Source organism: Balaenoptera musculus, chromosome 10, assembly GCF_009873245.2.
Source record: "Balaenoptera musculus isolate JJ_BM4_2016_0621 chromosome 10, mBalMus1.pri.v3, whole genome shotgun sequence".
NCBI classification, from domain to species: domain Eukaryota; kingdom Metazoa; phylum Chordata; class Mammalia; order Artiodactyla; family Balaenopteridae; genus Balaenoptera; species Balaenoptera musculus.
The window spans coordinates 71,897,596-71,917,869 of NC_045794.1; positions in this window are offsets into that span (position 1 = coordinate 71,897,596).

The following is a 20,274-nucleotide window of genomic DNA, read 5'->3' on the forward strand; positions in this document are numbered from 1 at the left end:
CCTATCACATATTTTTATTGGCTCCTAAGTGGCTACATTTTTGTTTGTCTACATGCCATATAAGTAAGTCTTTTGAAAGTATGGTTCCTTCTTTATCTAGCATACTGCTTTTTTCTTTTAAATTATATATACACACACACACAGATAAAATCAAGTACTTACCTTGCTCTGCTTCTTCCAAGGTTTTAATAAGTAAAGAATCTTGTCATACATTTCAAAACTTAGTTCTTTAATCACTTAGTAGCATTAAGGGTCTCAGTTTAAAGCAATATTCCTGAGATAAGGGACTTAGTGAAATCTTACTACTTATTGAGAGAGTGAAGAAGGCAATTTCAGGCAAAGTCAAATATCTGATAGTAAATCTCATTAGCCCCATATCAACTCATCTCTGAAAACCGAAGTGCCATGCTGTTAGCAATAAACTGAGATTCTAATGCCTTTTCAGACTCCAAATTACGATACGTAAATCTAAGTGTAAATAATTAAACGTACATATATTTAACCTGCATTACTCCACAGACATGCTGTTCTACCTCCTGTCTCCCACCAAACCTTGTCAGTTGTTGGTAAAATACTAACATGGCACTAGAGAAGAAGGAGAAACAAAGGCAGTTAGAACATTACAGCCCCTGCAGTGCTTAATCCATAAAGCAGGAAACACAAACTGGTGAATTGAATCTATGACATGGTTACACTAAACTACAGAAAAAGGCCCCTCAGGGGACTAGCAGGAAGTAAACTGGGTTCTGTTTTGAGATGACTGTTCATTTACATTATTGTAATTATTTAAATAATTAATTTCACAATGAAAGAAGTTTATAAAAGCCAAAGCCCCACTGAGCTGCAAATCCAAAATTCTCTCATGGTAAATCAAAGCTGTTTATTCCCCCCACCAGTATATCAGTAAATCTATTTAAGAAAAAAAAGAAAAATTTAGGGGACAAGACTTAAATCACATATGACTTAGTTGGTACTTTATTATTAAAATGTTTTAGTCTTACAGTATTGTAGGGGCTGCATTTGTAGAATTTTCTTCTAACCCAAAGCAAGTAGATGAATTTCTTTTAGCCAGAAAAACATGGAATGTTCATTCACATCATGCTTAGGCAACAAAGGGCCCTATGGGAAATGTCAGGAAGATATGCAAGGTCAGGACGTAGGAGACTAAAGAAGCAGGAAGTTGCCAGAATGCAGTGAATCGGGTCAGTAAGGCAGCTGCTAGTCTACAACGACAGGGTAAAGATTAGGCTTGAGTCAGAGCATATTAAATAAAGCCTGTGGGTTAAACACCTCAAGGTCAGTTTAGACAGATAACTCTAGAGCCTCATAAGGTTCTCAAAAGCAGAAGGTCAACAAAGGCTGAGAATGTTGGAGAAGAAAACTATATAATCAAATGCACAGAAGGAGGATCAATGTGACTTCTTTGGCAGTGCTCCATTTATTTTTTCTTGCACTGTCAGAATTAAAAAATTAGTAATACTGGGCTTGAGCAGTTAAATGAGAGTTATAAGGGAAAAGTCTGAAAATTAAATAAACACATCACATAATTATTTTCCTCATCTCTGTTATATCTACACTTCATGGATACATCCTTCCCTCCAATTCTTTGAAGATGTTAACACTGATATCAATATCTCTCTCCAAGAAACTCAGCATCTGCCCTGCTCTCAGTTCTGTGCATGTGGTCTTTGTAACATAGACTCACAGTTCTTTTTCATTCTCTAGTCTATGGATCTTAACGTCTGTTCCACTTCAGCCACTCACCCCCAATACCACACCCTGAATTTTCTCATTTCCTTAACAGCTCTATCTCTTTTAAGTCTTAAACATACGGTATTATGCTTTCAAGCTAGAACTGCCTATCCTTCACCTAACTTCAAAGCCCCACCACTGTTCTTTAATCTCTTTAAGATTTGCAGATACTTATTTCTGTTATTATTATTATTATTATTATTCAGATATTATTAAGACTCTACTTCCTTTCTAAGACTTCCTTCCAGTCTCCATTTTTCTACTGTTTTTTCTACTTTTATTTTGGTATCTATTAAAGGAAAAGCAGCTGGCACCGTTATGGGTGCCTCCATTCCTATTATTAACTAAAATCCTTACCTGTCATGTTGGATAAAAGAGTACAGCTGAATTTAATTTTCAACTGGGTAAGCACATGAGAATTTCATGCCACTAGATCAGTGTTCCTCAAAGTACCACTTATGAACAACTTTGATTAGACCCCCCAAGGGTGATTTAAAATACAAATCCCCAAACCACAACCTAGATCTCCACATTAAGAATTACTAGGAATATTACTCAAGAGGATGCTAATGAACACAAAGACAGCCATTGGCCAAAAATGATGACTAACTATGCAAGATGCAATCACTAATTGTCCAGTTGCTAAATGTGATGGTCATAAGAGTAGAGAATATGGTCTTGCCAGATACTTTTACTCAAACTTATGCCTAGAAAAAAGATCAAGAAAATAACTTCAATAGCCACTCTGTGGAATCCACCTAAACTGGGAAAGAGAAAGAAAGGAATCAAATTTGTATTTATTATTGCTGGGACTATGTAACATATATTGCCAAAACTCACTGGTATCACATTTCTCTCTACTTTCAGGCAAATGAGAGAATTGTACCTTCCCACCTGTGAAGAAAGACATGGCTACATGACTTGCTCTGAGCAATTAAATATGAGTAGAATTTATGTTTGACACATTTGTGTGGAATAATTTGTTCAATTTCCATTTCCTCTTCCCTGACTCCATGTGTAGATGTAGATGTATACAATGAGCCATCACATGGATAACCACTCTTCTGGAGAGATGGTTAGGCTTACACTGAATATCAGAGAAGTAAGAATCAACCTCTGAGATTTGTTTTATGTTTTTGTTTTGTTGTTGTTCCTATAATATAAACTGTGTCAGTATGCTACTGATATAGGATGTTTGTATTATGTTTATTAAGGGAATTCTAAAATAATAACTCTAACAATTAAAAATATTCAAATTAATTATAACTAAAGGAGACATAGTTGGTCAGCTGATTCACTTCAAGGAGGAGGTCCAGTTGCCTTGAGGGGAAAAATAAAGACATTTTTAACTTTGTTTCAGATAGTAGAGTTCCCAAAGAGGCAAAGTGAAAACAATTAAGTGAAATAATCTTCAATACTGGAACTGTCATCAAATAATTAGATTAGCTTTAGGATGCATTTCACCATACTAGGTATCATGGGATTTTCGAAGCTTAAAATTAATCCCCTGTGAACTTCATTTGACTCAAAGCAACCTTAATTACAATAGCATTTCATAAGAATAAACCTCCTAATGCTATTCCAGACAGAGTTTATTATTAAAAGATTTCTAAGATGTTTATTGATATGCATATCGGATGATCTTTAAAAATCGATTATATTAAAGAATAAATGCAAAAAAGTAATATAATGCAAACTGCTAGGATGCATTCAATTGATTCTTCCTCTTCTTTTTTGGGGGTTAATGCTCCTGCTTTATGTTTGGAATATCGTTCATGTGCAGTACAGTATATGACTTCCATTTAAAATTTACAGTGCCCAGAAATACTGAGTGGCTGCCTTAAAATCACTTTTTGCATCATTTTGCTCTGGAATGAAATCTGTATTAATCTATGTGTTAATAATAAAAGTCAACAGAAAAGTCAATCTTCTAATACTTGCTCTAAGAATTGATGACATTAACTCTATCTGTGGGGGCAAGGGGGTGCATTTTACTTTTCTTTCTCAAGAAGCAATTAATGTCAGTTCATTCTGGAAAAGAATGGACAGCAAAGTCTAAAAAAATACTCTTCCTTTTTTCACCTGTTTCATGGTTGTTTCAGTTTGATGAGGCAAGTTGACTTTTCATTCATATCACAACAATTGCTTATCTTGGATTTATTATGTGCCTTGCAGTGATGAGACACTAGGGGTATGTGATGCACAAAACAAGATAGAGTTACTACCTCAAAGATGTTTTCATAGTAGTGTGGGAGATGGACATTTAATCAATCACACAAAGCAACTGAAATGTAAAATTGTTAAATGATCCACAAAGGCAAGATATAGAGTACTATGAAAGTATATAATAGAAAAATGACTTAGAGACTTCAGAAAAATCATTTTTGAGGATGTGACACACAGACTGATTAGAAGTTAATTAAGCAAAAGTATGTGCATGTGTGTATGTGCTGTTGTGTGTTCACACATACGTGTTTTCACATAGCATTCCAGGAAGAGGAGATTGTAAGTGGGAAGGCCTTATTTTAAGAGGGAATTCAGCAATTATGGGGTCCTGGAGTACAGCAATATGGCTTGCTGGAGTGGAGCACTGTAGAGAAGAATAAGTAGAGGCCAGACATCACAAAGTTTATTAAGATGTTGAGATGCTTTCACTCCTTCCTTGAGCTTTCCAAACTATAATCTCCATGCTTAAACTCAATTGCATCTACTCAGTTTCTCAAGAAAAAAAAAAATTCTCCTGTTAACACTATAAGTTTCAAATATTGTCCTAAACTTTATGTAATACTTTATGGAGGCATACTCATCATATGACCAGGTAGATAGCACTATCGGTACCAATTTATCAATTTGCAAACTGAGGAACAGAGAGGGTAGGTTACCTACCTAAAGTCACAGAGTTAAATAATAAGAGCCAGGATTTAAATTCTGCTCTCTTAGAGTTCAAAATCCATGCAGACTCCCATTGTACATAGTTAGCCTGTGTGTTGAAAGTGTCTTTACTATGAAAGAGAATAAGAGCAAGGGGTCTCTGAAAGAAATATCAAGTGTTTTCAATATGTACTTTCAATTGCTAAAATTTTATTCACATAAATATATCAAGAAGCTCCAAGGCTAAATATTAAAAAATAGGCTTCTACTTTATTGAATTCTTCCAAATAAGGAAGGCAAATTGCCCTGCAATTTCCAGAAGTGTTTATTCAACATCTTAATGATTATATATGCTAATAGTATGAATGACTACAATACAATTTCCTAAAATAGAGACAATATGTTCCCCCAAAAGTGTTTATAATGGTAGCTGGATTACTTTGATATTATTTTATTTAGATCCATTTACAGCATTACCAGTGTTTGGAGTGGTATTAATAATATTAATGTGGGAAGCTTACCATTCAGTATAATGGTAAAAGCACCATTATATATCACATACAATTCTTATCCCAGATTGAAAAGGGTTTTTCATTATTACTACACAAATTTGTCTGAACTACTGCTTATAATGAAATTATTTCAATAACAACTAAAATAGTTAAATGTCTTCCTAAAGTGATTTCCATTAGCAAAGTTCCCAAATTTCTGGAGCTGCAGCCTGCTTAGATGTTAAACACAGTAGTGTCATTTATATCTTTTACAAAGATGAAGTAAGACATTATCCATCATAGGAAAACGTTTATAAGTAAGTTAGAAACCTTAAGTATTTGTATAAACTCTATCAGTACACTGAAATACAAATTAAGGATATTAAAATGGAAATTCTTAATATTATCCAACCTATCTTTATTAATATACTTTGTTTTTTAGAAAACTTTTAGACTTTCAGAAAAATTGACTATATATTACAGAGAGCCCCCAAATTACACCCACAACTACACAAAGTTTCCCCTAGTAGGAGGATATACTTGTTAGACTTAATGAACTAATATTGATACTACTTTATTAACTAAAGTCTATAGTTTATTCAAATTTCCTTATTTTTTAACTAAAGTCTTTTTTCTGTTCCAGGATCCCATGGAAGCTATTGTGATACATTTGATTGCCATGTCTTCTTAGGCTCCTCTTGGCTGTGACATTTGCTGAGACTTTCCTTATTTTTGTGACTTGATGGTTTCAAGGAGGCACTAGTCAGGTATACTGACTGTATGAGATGCCTCTCTATTGGAATTTGATTGATTTTTTCATGATTAGAGGAAGGTTTTGAGAGGAAGATAACAGAGATAAAATGCCATTTTCATCACATCATATCAAAGGTGCATGCTATCAACATTATTTATGACTTTTAAGGTTGACCTTGATCACCTGACTAAAGTGGAGTTTGTCAGGTTTCTCCACTGTAAAGTTATCTATTTTCCTCCTTTGTCACACTCTATTCTTTGCAAGGAAATCACTATGCATAGCCTGCACTTAAGGAGTAGGAGTTATACCTTCTCTTTTTAGGATGGGGTATCTACAGCATTTATTTAAAATTCTTCTGTACAAAAGATTTTTCTCTTTTTCTACAAGTATTTATTTATTTAGTAATTTATATCAGTATGAACACATGGATATTTATTTTACCTTCAGGTTTTAATACAATATTATTTATTTGTTTTGTTGCTCAAATTGCTTCATCTTTGACCACTGGGAGTTCTTTCATTTGGCTCCAGTTCTCCTTTAACATATCCCATCAATGGGTTTTTTGTTTTGTTTGCTTATATGGTTGAGTTTTTTAAACACTTTCGTACTTTCTGGCACTACAAGATGCTTCATGCTTATATGTTATATTCCCTGCCCTAGTCCTATGATTAGCCATTTCTATAAAAATACCTTATTTATTTTAATGGAGAATGGTACTAGAAACCAAGTTCTGGGCACTAGGTGCACTCATTGATACTGGGGTGTCATTTCTTTTAGGCCATCTCAGCTGACAGACTAAAGAATATAGGTGTACTTACCGACATATATACACATATCTATAGATATTTCTATATGTAACCATCTTTATATTAAATGAAATGTAAGTTCTTATTGATATCTCCAACTCTAATCCATTATCGCACTGACCACTCTAGCCTCCTTCCCTGATTATCTATAAATTTCCACTATAACAGTAAGAAACCTGGATCCCAGATGGGAGACAGGTGGGATGAATCTGCCATCCATTTATGAAGTTTTTCAGTTCAAACATACATGTATAGCAGTATCAGAATAGTTAACCCATACCCTCATCAAAAACAACTTAATCAAAGAAAATACAGTGCTTACATACAATCTCTTGTTCCTTTAGTCAGTTCCAGAGTTACACAGGTCAGCAGTTTTCCCCCTTCCCCGTCAGGAGGTTTTTTAATACATTTACAATCAGTGAGATTAGTTCGTCGCAGTCTGCATTCTTTCCTGGGATCCTCCAACCTCCTAAAGAATTTCTTTTTAATTTATGTACATTAAGGTTCACTCTCTGTGTTGTAAAAAGGTTTGCATTGTAAAAACGTTTGAAAAAAATGCATAAAGTCATGAATCCACCCTACTGTTATAGGATCATACAGAACATTTCACCACAAAGTTATTTTTACTCAATGATAATATTCTTACCAGAAAAAGAAAAATTTTCTTAATGTTTGTCAGGGCCCTTGAAAATTATCATCATTTGACTGAATTTTTTATTCTTTATTTGATGATAATGGTTGGAAAACAATGCTACATTATTATTAATATAATTTTTATTAAATTTATTACCATCATTATTAAGGCAAATTCTGTCTGAGCGAATTAAAGCACTAGGACTTTGCAGTGAACTTTTGGACAATGATATCAGAAAGCATACTGATTTTTGAATGTTCCAATAAAGTGGTATAAATCAAATTTATCACAACGCCAAGGAACAGCTTGTATGTATCTTGTCCTGGAAATATTCTCTCACATATTGCTTGAAATTACTGCACAATCAGTTTGTAGCTTGGGGATATTTTGAATACAATGTTTGTTTGAATAATATTTTTATTACTTTTGAGTAAGTCTGTGCCAACCATGAGTTCATGAGAATTGCAAACAGCATTATGCTTTGCAAGCAACTGAAGCAAAAAACACTTCTTTTATTGGATCAATATAGTAAGTAATGAAATAACTGATTTGTAAAATAGTTTGGAGGAAAAGCAATCAAAAAGGTGCCTCTAAATTTTAACAGACTATTAAATAAGCACTATTAGTTCTATAACTCAAAATTCAGGGTGTCATAGTCTTGGGAATTCATGTCTGAAAAACAAACAAACTAACAAATCTATCTCCCTTTTAAAAATTTATTGTCACTCAGAGAAAGCCTCTTCTACAACACCAAGATATTTCTCCATAAGTCAATGTCTGCTTTCATTTTGTTGTACCCTAAACTTTTACCTTAAAAAGTATCTAAAGGCCTATGTCTCAAAGAAATGACACAACAATTTATTATTATTTATTAAATTATAAATAAAATGTAAATAAAGTAAAATAGGCACATTTTCTCTTTATCACCTTATCCTACTTTGTTCCTCTCTGCAGTACATCTTACCACCATATACATGTTAATTATTTTCCTATTATCTATCTTCCCTGATTAGACTTAAAGCTACAGGACAGCAGTCATTGTTTGGTTCATTGCTATATTGTCTGTACCTAGAATAGTACCTAAGAAGGTGTGGGTATTCATTATATGCTTGTTGACTAAATGGACATAGTCCCTCCTATACTGAAAATAAAATGAAAGTAGAAAAAACTTCAGAGAACATTTTTATATAATTTATCATTGATCATTACATTCAGACTTGATAAAGAGGCAGGTAAAATATGTAGACTGAGAGATTAGGGGTGAGTTGAGGAACCATATGTCACAAAATAGATGAAGAAAGAAAAGAATAGTAGATTTAAGAATGGAAGACTGTGATTAAAAAAGAGATGTTCAGAGATCTGAACATCTTAGCTCTTAGCAGTAGATAAGTTTTTTGTAAGGAGATGTTATTTAAAAGTCTATAGGTATGTAAAATACAGTGAAAGAAGAGACAATTCAAGTATATGAAGTAAAGGAACTAAGAAACCTAAATGTCATCAGTGTAGGGGTAGAAGATGAAAGACTGGGAAGCAGTTATTCATTTCACTGAAGCCTGGATAAATGTTTCTGCATCTTCACAAATAATGGAAAAGTGGATTGACACTGTAAGCAAATTTTTAAAAGGCAAGGTTTTTAAATGATGGTGGCAGAAAAATGATAGACAAATGGCAATAGGAAATAAGATAAATTCTAATCCTCTTCTTTTAGAATGGAAGATGGAATACTTTCTCTTTCTGATTTCAAGGGAAGTTTTATGTTTAGAGTGAAGTAAAATTTCAGTAGGGATATAAGAAAATAAGAATGATTTTAAAAGAAGTGATCAGACCCTGGAGATATTTCAACTATGACTTAGTGATTGACTAGTTGGAAGTAGGATTGATATTAAACCAGAGGAAGGAGGCCATTAGTTTACTTAGGATTTAGCTTAGGTAGCTGCACTGGTGGTGGAGACATTTACTAAGATCCAGAAGAGAGGAAGCATTAGTAGATTAGGGGAAGTATGGGTGTTTGCGTCATACTGCATTTCACGCTCTGTGCTTCACAGTGCATTTCAAGAAATAACAATAAGCAGTTGTATAAATAAGACAGGATCTTGGGAGAGAAAATCAGAGTAGAAATATATATTTGAATATCATTAATATAGAACTGGTAACTGAAGCCACTGGAATTGGTATTCTCTGCCAAAGAAAACGGATAAAGAGAAAAGAGATCAGAAGACAATATTCATGAGAACACAGGCACCCAGGGGATGGGGAATGAATAAGAAGTCCACAAAAGAGACTGAGGAAAAAAGACTGGAAATCAAATAAGAGAGAATTTAAAGAAAGAAAGAGTGGTCAGCAAATCAGCAGTGTCAAAAGATGCAGAAAGTGAAAGGAAGATAGGTATGAAAATGTTTTCATTCTTTTTAGTCACAAAGAGGCCACTGTGGTGAGTGAATAGGAGCAGAACACAGATTTCATGAAGTATAGCAATGTGAGGGGAAAAAGGTGAAAACCACATATTTAGGTAACTTAGTCATAAAGAGGAAGAGAAAGACAGGAAGTGATGTCAGGTGGAAGGAGGATATTTTGTGATGGGATATGTTCATGACTGTTAAAGACTGAAAGAAAACAATAGACAAGAAAATATAGCTAATACATGAAAGTAAGGATATATTTAATAGACATAGGAACAGGGGTAACATCCAAGGCACAGGTGGAGCTGTTGGCCTTGCACTTGAGAAAAGAAATCTACTCATCGTGACAAAATGTTAGGAAGAAAGAATGGAGGGGCTGTAACTTGAGGAAATGTTTACTGAGGGCGCTCATTCCACTAAGTAGGTGAAATCTTCTGCTGAGTATGAGGGGAAAGATAAGTTGTTACCGGACTGGAGAGAAAAGGTTTAAAACAGTTTCTGGTGAAAAAGAACTCACTAAAAAATTAAAATGATCTCACAGTAGACACTTAAGAAAACCACCGAGGGTAGAGACAGGTAGAAACACATAGAGACAGAGCATCAGTCTGGGTGAATACATAAATTCCTTCAAGACAACATGTAGATGTAGGAGCAGAGAAAATAGCTGATAGTTGTTAAGCACCTTCACCACAAGTAGAAAACAAGGCAAAGAAATGGAGGCAAGAAAATGTAAGGTATCAGCAAGAGTGCAATTAAACATTGGGCTCTAAGCTGCAAAGCAAAGGACTTAAGTACAAGAAGGGGGTGATGAATGTGAAGAATGAAAGCTATCAAGGGAGTCAAAGTTTAATCAAATTGACTGGACAGAACCTGAGAAATTATATAGTAAGACAGCAATTTTTTTTCAGCCTAAAATTTAATCAGCATTCTTGAACAAGATATAGTTGTGGGGTTGAGGATAGGGGTAATAATTTGATGGGGTATTTGTCCCAGCCCCATAGACTTGACCCCTGTAGATAGTGGGACTTTTCTTTATCTCAACTTGATGTCAGAAGTATTGATTTTGTGGCAAACCTATTATATACCTGAGACTAATAGGTAGCTGAATATTACTGTAATTCTACTTAGCATTATACAGGCTCTCCTTATCAAGCTGCTTCCTGAGATCCAAAGTACTGATGACAATCTAAAATTCTTTAGGCACTGTCAAACTCATAGAAAAATATTTTGTATTCTTACAGCATTTCTACTTTGGCAGTGTTCCCAATCCCTACATCTGCTTTTACTCTAGCAAAGTCTATTTCCGACTGGGAGTGTCAGAGATCTGACACATGATGCTCTTGCTATGTCAGGAAAATAGAAAGGAATTGTCTTATTTAGAAAAGAAATATGTTGCCATAGTTATAGGTATAAGAAAAGCACACTTCACTTATACTATGAATCACAGATTAGAATTAGTTGATGATCCTTAGTCCTCATACTGCACCCAGCCTACATGAAACTTGGAAAGAAATGGGGAAAGAAGTAAAATACCTTATCTTAAAAAAAGATACATGAACTCTCTTTAAAAAACTAGTGACCATTAGGAGGTGGCCAAGGCAGAACAGGAAGACTCTGAGGTCACCTCCTCCCACAGGGACAACAAAATCACAACTATTTACAGAGCAACTATTAATGAGAAAGACCTGAAGACTAGCAGAAAAGATCTTCTACAAACTAAAGATATAGAGAATAAATCACAATGAGATGTTTAGGAAGGGTGGAGATGCAATATAGTTAAGACTTATAACCCCAGGTGGGAGTATGTGAGTGGGACCCACAAATGGGAAGATAATTACAATTGCAGAGGTTCTCCCCAAGGAGTGAAGGGTCCAAGCCCACATAAGTCTCCCCAGCCCAGGGGTCCTGCACTGGGCAAAGGAGCTCCCAGAATATTTGGCTTTGAAGGTCAGTGGGGCTTACATTCGGGAGAACCAAAAGGCTGTAGGAAATACAGATTACACTCTTAAAGGGTGCACACAAAATCTCACATGCTTTGAGACCCAGGACAGAAGGAGTAATTTGCAAGGAGCCTGGGTTAGAGCCACCTGCTGACTTTGGAGAGCCTCCAGAAGAGGTAACTGGAACTAACCCTGGGGATACAGATGCTGGTGGCAGCCATTTTTAGGAGCTTGTTCTACCACAGGACATCAATGCTGACAAGCACCATTTTGGAATCCTCCCTGCACCTTATTAGCACTGGGACTGGCCCTGATCACCAGTCTCTAGGCACCAGTACTGGGATGCCTCAGGCCAACCCACCTAGCTAGCTGGGGGGAAAACAGCCCTACCCACCAGTAGGCCAGCTGCCTTAGGACCCCTTGAGTCCCCAGCTGCCCAGGGACACAGTATCAATCACCAGAGGGCTCAAGACCTGTCCCCACTAACTAGCAGGCCAACACCAACTCCAGAATCCCCAGGGCCCTACAGCCAGAGACCCTCAGACCTGGCTCCACTAATCAGTGGGAAAGCACTAGTCCCAGGACGAGCCTCACTCACCAATGGGTGGGAACAAGCCCCTGGAACCCCTGGATACTGGCCCCACCCACCAGCAGGCTGACACCAACTCCAGGACTCCCAGGGCCAAGCAGCCAGAGAACCCAGGACCCAGCTCTACCCACCAGTTAGTCAGCACAAGCCCCAGAACCCCCTGGGCTCTGGCTTCATTCACTAGAGGACCATTTCCAGATCTGGGAAACCCAAAATCCCACAGCTAGTCATGTTAGGAACCAGCCCTGCCCACCAACAGGCTAACACTAGATCCAGGAACCCCAGCCCCACAACAAGCCACTCTGGGACCCAGCTGCACCTACAGTAGCCAGCAGCCTCTGCACAAGGCAGGGCCTGGCAACAAATCAGACTGGGGATGAGCCTACCAGACTGCCTACAAACCACCCACAGTAATCAGCTGCCACAATAGAAGGGCTCACATAGCCCACATAGGGGGCATCCCAAGAGAATATAGCCTTGGTGACAAGAGGGAAGTGTACTTCTGGGATGCAAAGGATGTCTCCTACATAAGGCAACTTCTTCAAGATCAAGAAACTTAACTAACCTACAAAATACATACAGATAAAAACAGTGAATTAGGCAAAATGAGGTTACAGAGGAATATGTTCCAAATGAAGGAACAACAAGAAAAAAAAAAAAACAGAAGAAAAACTAAGTGAAGTGGATATAAGCAATCTATCCAATAGATGGTTCATTGTAATGACCAGAAAGATGTTCAAAGAACTCAGGAGAAGAATGGAAAAACACAGTGAGAAGTTTAACAAAGAGTTAGAAAATATAAAGAAGAACTGAAGCTGAAGAATACAGTAACTGAAATAAAAACTACACTAGAAGGAATCAATAGTAGATTAGATGACACAGAGGAAGGAATCAGAGAACTGAAAGACAGAGTAGCAGAAATCACTCAAGGTGAACAGAAAAAAGAATAAAAATAAATGAGTACAATTGAAGGGACCTCTGGGACAACATCATACATACTAATACTTGCATTACAGAGGTCCCAAAAAGAGAAGAGAGAGAAAGGGGCATATAACTTGTCTGAAGACATAATAGCTAAAAACTTCTCTAATCTGGAAAAGGAAACAGATATCCAGGTCCAGGAAGCACAGAGAATTTCAACAGGATCAACCCAAAGAGAATCATACAAAGACACATGCTATATATAAACTTCATGGTAACCACAAACTAAAAATCTACAATATATATAATAGATATGCAAACAAGAAAGAGAAAGTAATCCAAACATAACACTACAGATAGTCCTCAAATCACATGGAAAGAGAGCAAAAGAAGAAGAAAGGATCAAAAAAGAACTATAAAAACAACCCCCAAATTTAAAAAATGACGATAAGTACATACACATCATAATTACTTGAAATGTAAATGGACTAAATATTCCAATCAAAGGACATAAAATGGCTGAATTGATTAGAAAAAACAAGATCCATATATATGCTGCCTATAAGAGTCTCATTTCAGATCTAAAGACACACACAGACTGAAAGTAAGGGGATGGAAAAAGGTATTCCATGCAAATGGAATTTAAAAGAAAGCCATGGTAGCAGTACTTACATCAGCCAATACAGACTTTAAAACAAAGACTATAACAAGAGACAAAGAAGGACATTAAATAATAATCAAGGGACCAAGAAGAAAATGTGATAATTGTAAATATATATGCACCTAATATAGGAGCACCTAAATACAAGCAAATAATAACAGGCATAAAGGGAGAAATTGACAGTAACACAATAATAGTAGGGGACTTTAACACCTCACTGACAATAGACAGGTCATCCAGACAGAAAATCAATAAGGAAACATTGGCCTTAAATTACTTAGATCAGATGAACTTAGTATATAGAGAATATTCCATCCCAAAGCAGCAGAATACACACTTTTCAAGTGCACATGGAACATTGCCCAGGGTAGATTACATGCTAGGCTACAAAACAAATCTCAGTAAATTTAAGAAGACTGAAATAATATCAAGCATCCTTTCCTACCACAACACTATGATTAGAAATCAACTCTGAGGAAAAAACTGCAAAAAATACAAAAACATGGAGGCTAAACAATGTGCTACAAAACAACCAATGGATCACAGAAAAAATCAAAGAAAAAAAAATTTTTAAATACCTGGAGACATTAAAAACAAAGACACAATGATCTAAAATTTATGGGACGCAGCAAAAGCACTTCTAAGAGGGAAGCTTATAGCAATACAAGCCTACCTCAGGAAATAACAAAAATCTCAAATAAACAACCTATTCTTGCACCAAAATGAACTAGAAAAAGAGCAAATAAATCCAAGATTTACTAGAAGGAAGTAAAAACTAAAGATCAAAGAAGAAATAAATGAAATAGAGACTAAAAAAAATAGACAATATCAATGAAACTAAGATCGGGTTCTTTGAGAAGATAAACAAAGTTAATAAGCATTTAGCCAGATCCAACAAGTAAAACAGGAGAGGGCCCGAATCAATAAAATCAGAAATGAAAAAGGAGACGTTACAAATGATACCACAGAAATAAAAAGGATCATAAAATATTACTACAAATAATTATATGCCAATAAAACAGATAACTTAGAAGAAATGGACAAATTCCTAGAAATGTACAATCTCTCCTAAGATTGAAACAGGAAGAAATAGAAAATAAAACAGACCAACTACCAGTAATGAAATTGTATCAGTAATAAAAAAAACAACAAAACAAAAAACCTCCCAACTAACACAAGTCCATGGCCAGATGGCTTTACAAGTGAATCCTACCAACATTTAGAGAAGAGTTAACACCTATCCTTCTCAAACTATTCCAAAAAATTACAGAGGAGGAAATGTTTCCAAACTTATTCTACAAGGCCAGAATCACCCTGATACTACAACCAGACAAAAGTATCACAAAAAAAAAGAAAATTGCAGGCCAATATCACTGATGAATATAGATGCAAAAATCTCCAATAAAATATTAGCAAACTGAATTCAACAATACATTAAAAGGATCATACACCATGATCAAGTGATATTTATCCCAGGGATGCAAGAATGTTTCAATATTCTCAAATCACTAAATGTGATACAACAACTTGAAGAATAAAAATCACATGATCATCTCAATAGATGCAGAAAATCTTTTGATAAAATTCAACATCTATTTATGATAAAGACTCTCAAAAAAGTAGGTATAGAGGAAACATATTTTCACATCATAATGGCCATATATGACAAGCCCACAGCTAACATCATACTCAGTGATGAAAAGCTGAAAGCATTTCCTCTAAGATGAGGAACAATTCTATAAGTCCAAAAATAATTCTACTTTTCTAAATGTTTTACAGATTTTAACTATCTGTGGTCCTAAAAATAGCCTAATAAAAAAAAAATAATAATAATTTTCTGTTACTCTCTATAGTCAAACTTCAATCATTTTCCATGAGATGGAAATGTAGAGTGGACTTTACTTATAGGCGTGACTTTGTTGCTTATACATTGTCCATCTTATTTGTTTTATAAATTATTTGCTTGAAAGTTTTTCTTACATGTAAATTATAATTTATATATGCCTTCCAAGTTTTCCACAGAGGTATTACATGTATCAAATTAGAAAGTGTCTATTAAGAAGTTTTCTAATAAAGTGTACTAATATTATTTTTATATATTTGCATATATATTGCATATAAATTTATATGCAAATATTTAGGCATAAGATGACATTTGACTCTCTGCCCATTTTTTTCCCAGATCTCAATGAAATTCCTGGTGTAAAAGGCTATAATTCCAGTGTCAGAACTGTTCAGAAATTTTTGCTGGGTCTACTGCAGATGGGAAGGCCCTGAGGGGTTATCTGCAACCATACAACCTGAGAAAGTACAGAACCTATGATAGTACAACCCACTAATTCCTATAACTTTGGAGGAAAAAAAAAAGACTGCAAAGTGAAGGTGTTGGGCAGAGAGGGAACAACTAATTGACCAGTTTTATGGCTAAGGATTAGTAGAATTTGAAACAGTGGTAAAAGAGGGTTTAGGGATGATTTTGTGATTATATCCAGAACATCCATAGTGTAGAAGGGGCTTAATTCAGGAAGAGTGTAGGGCAGTGTCAGCTTACATCTCATAGTAAGACTGAGCAAAAAGGAAATGGTATCCAGAAAGCTGGCCCTTAATTAAAAGGCTTTATCAAACATAGAAAACATGATGCAGAAATTAAGTTACTTGAGGAACTTCCTGGGTGGGCCAGTGGTTAAGACTTCGCCTTCCAATGCAGGGGGTGTGAGTTCGATCCCTTGTTGGGGAGCTAAGATCCCACAGGCCTCACGGCCAAAAAAACAAACCAAAACATAAAACATAAGCAATATTTTAACAAATTCAATAAAGACAAAAAAAAAAAAAGAAATTAAGTTACTTGATAAGGTATAAACTCAACTTCATGGATCTAGTTCCAATCACTTTTTTCCCAAAGTTTTTTACTACTTAAATAATAAAGTGATTTTTTACACTAGCTTGCCATTTAATTAAAATCTGAGAAGAAGATAGTGAAGGAAATAATTTGAAAAATAAATGAAACCATAGAAAGTCCTCCTTTCTTGTTTGTTTGCTAAAAGAGGTCACAGAGAAACCCTCTTCATTCAAGGCTGAATGAAATGTATTAAACTTGCTAGCCAAAATCCAAAACCAAGCAATAACGGGGACAATCACTACCATCACAACAAAAGCATGAGACATAAAATTAGGGCTAGTTTAGTTCTTAAGATTCAGTAATAGCATAATTTTGCAAAATATAAAAAATCTATAAATAAAAATTTAAATAATAGATATTAAATCAATAAGGATTTTTGTTTCTAGCCAAGACAAAATAATGTGTATTAGAATTATCTTCCCACTAGACAAAACTAAAATAATAGAAAAATATATATGAAGATGTGATTTTCACATTGTTGGACATCAGGCAATAAAGGACAATAAAACCTGAGAAATGGGAAACAATAAAGTGAGTGCTATAATTGGCCTAGCTTACTGCCTTGAGTAAGTTTCCAGGCTCAGATGGCTTCACTAATAAATTCCACCAAAATTTTAAGGACGAAATAATACTGATTTTCATAAAGTCTTCCAGAAAACTGAAGAGGAATGAATACTCCCCAGTTAATTCTATGAGACCACCATTCCTCTGATTCCAAAACCAAAGACAATGAAAGGGGGGAAAATACAGAAAACTGTCCCTCAGGAACATGGATATAAAATTCTAAATAAAATTTTAGCAAATAGAACTCAACAGTATATAAAAAGGATAAAACATCATGATTAATTGGGGCATGTCCCATGAATGTAAGATTGTTTTCACATTTGAAAATTAATCTAATTCACCATATTAATAAGTCAAGAAAGGAAAACTATATTATCATACTAATGCAGAAGCATTTGGCAAAATCCAACATCCTTTCCTGAAAAAAAAAAAAAAAAACTATCTGGAAATTAAGAATAGAAGGAAATTTTCTCAACTTTATAAAAAGGTGTCAACAAAAAATCTACAGCTAGCATCACAGTTAATGGTGAAACACTGAATTTTTTTCCTGTAATATCCGGGACAAGACAGGATACCTGCCTTTACCACTTCTGCTTAACAGTGTACTTGCAGTTCTACATAATTAAATAAGGCAAGAAAAAGAAATTAAAAGCATCCAGATTGAAAAGGAGAAAGTAAAACTATTTGTTTGTTTGTTTTGCAGATGATCAGGTCATCTATGTAGAAATTCAGAGGCAGTCTACAATAGAGCTACCAGAACCAATCAGTGAGTTTAGTAAGGTCACAGGATACAAGTTAAATATACAAAATCAATTGTATTCAATAAATTACATAAACTGAAAACAATAAAAAATCAAAATTAAAAATTATTATTTAAATAGTATCAATAAATATGAAATGCTTAAGCACATATCAGACAGAAGATTTAAAGATCTATATGCTAAAATTAGAAAAAATGGTAATAGAAATTAAAGATGAGCTAAATAAGTGAGATGTTCCATGTTCATGTGTAGAAAGACTCAATATTGCTAAGATGTCAGTCCTCTCCAAATTGATTTGTAAATTCAACACATTCTTTTTTTTTTTTAATTCAACACATTCTTGATTAAAATCCTAGCAGAATTTTAGTAGAAATTGATAAGATGACTTTAAAATGTATATACAATGCAAAGGATCTAGAATAGGCAAGCCAGCTTTGAAAAAGAACTAAGTTGGTGATTTAACACTACCTGACTTCAACTTATTATAATGCTACTGTTATTAAGATGGTACAGGATTAGCATAAAGACAGAGAAATAGAACAATGGATCAAATTACAGAATCCAGAAGCAGACCCACATATACATGAGCAACTGATTTTTTATAGACGTACAGGGATTCAGTGTTTTTTTTTGCCAACAAATGATAAAAGAAAAATTGGATATATATATTCCTCCCCCAAAATGCAAATTTTAAAAAGGCTAACACAAAATGGAACTTATACTTAAAAGTAAAAACTATAACTATGAAACTGTTAAAAGAAAACAAAAGAGAAAAGTCTTTGTAACTTGGGTTTGGCAAAAATTTCTTAGATAAGACAATACAAAAGAAAAAAATTGATATGTTGTAGTCTGTCAAAATTAAAAATGTCTGCTTAAAAGAATAGAGACTAGCCACAAGCTGGGTGAAAAATATTTGTAAAATGTACCTGACAAAGCACTTGGACCCATATATAAAGAACTCTCAAAAATTAAAAAAGGAAAGACAAGAAACCTAACAAAAATGGACAAAAGATTTCTTTTATAATTTTTTAAAAATTTATTTTCCTTATTTTTTTGGCTGCATCGGGTCTTAGTTGCAGCACATGGGATCTTTGTTGAGGTATGTGCGATCTTTAGTTATGGTGCACAGTCTCTTTGTTGTGGCGCCGGAGCTTCTCTCTAGTTGTGGCGTGTGGGTTTTCTCTCTCTAACTGTGGTGCACAGGCTCCAGGGTACCTGGGCTCTGTAGTTGTGGTGCATGGGCTCCAGAGTGCGCAGGCTCTGTAGTTTGCGGCATGTGGGCTCTCTCATTGAGGTGCGTGAGCTCAATAGTTGTGGCACGCGGGCTTAGTTGCCTGGCGGCATGTGGGATCTTAGTTCCCTGACCAGGGATCAAACCTGCGTCCCCTGCATTGGAAGGTGGATTCTCTACCACTGGACCACCAGGGAAGTCCCTGGACAAAAGATTTGATAAGACACTTCATCAAAGAAGATAGATGGATGGCAAATTAGCATATGAAAATATACTTTACATCATTCATAGTCATTATTAATCTTACATCGCTGTGTGAAATAATATGGTTAGATTATCCAGAACATCGTTAAATATAACAAATTCAGTGGAAAGAGAGGCTTAGAACCATAGGTGATTGGGAATTCCTAGAAATCATGAGGAGGATTTTGGATTTTCAGAAAGTAAAGAAAGACGGGATTTGAAACAATCTTATCCAATTTTTTCTACATTTTAAAGTCAGGGAAATCTATCTTTGAACTAGATTACACATATATAGGCATAGGAAAAAATGTGTAAGAATGATTAGCTGTAATAAAGTCTATGAGATATGATTATGATTGATTTGTATTACCTTTTTGTACTCCTCTGTATATTCTATATTTATCACCATAAAATCATACCATTTTTATAATTTAAAATGCTTTTAAAATATGCCTAAACATACAAATATACTCCAAATGGAAAAAAAAAAGGCATATCAAATTAGCTGCTAATTATCATTAGCATTTTGGAGACTAAAGCTGGTGATTCTATACTCTTAAAATATGTATGAACACACATTAAAACCCGAGGGCAATTCTATTTTCTACCTTGTCGGGAGACATAAAGTAACATTATCCAAACAATTCCACAAATTACTTTGCATTTTATTAACAGTAAGAGCCTTTGAGATTCGTAGAATGACAAAGCAAAGGTGAAGGGCAGAGTCAATCTCAGTAGACATTCATAAAGAGTACATT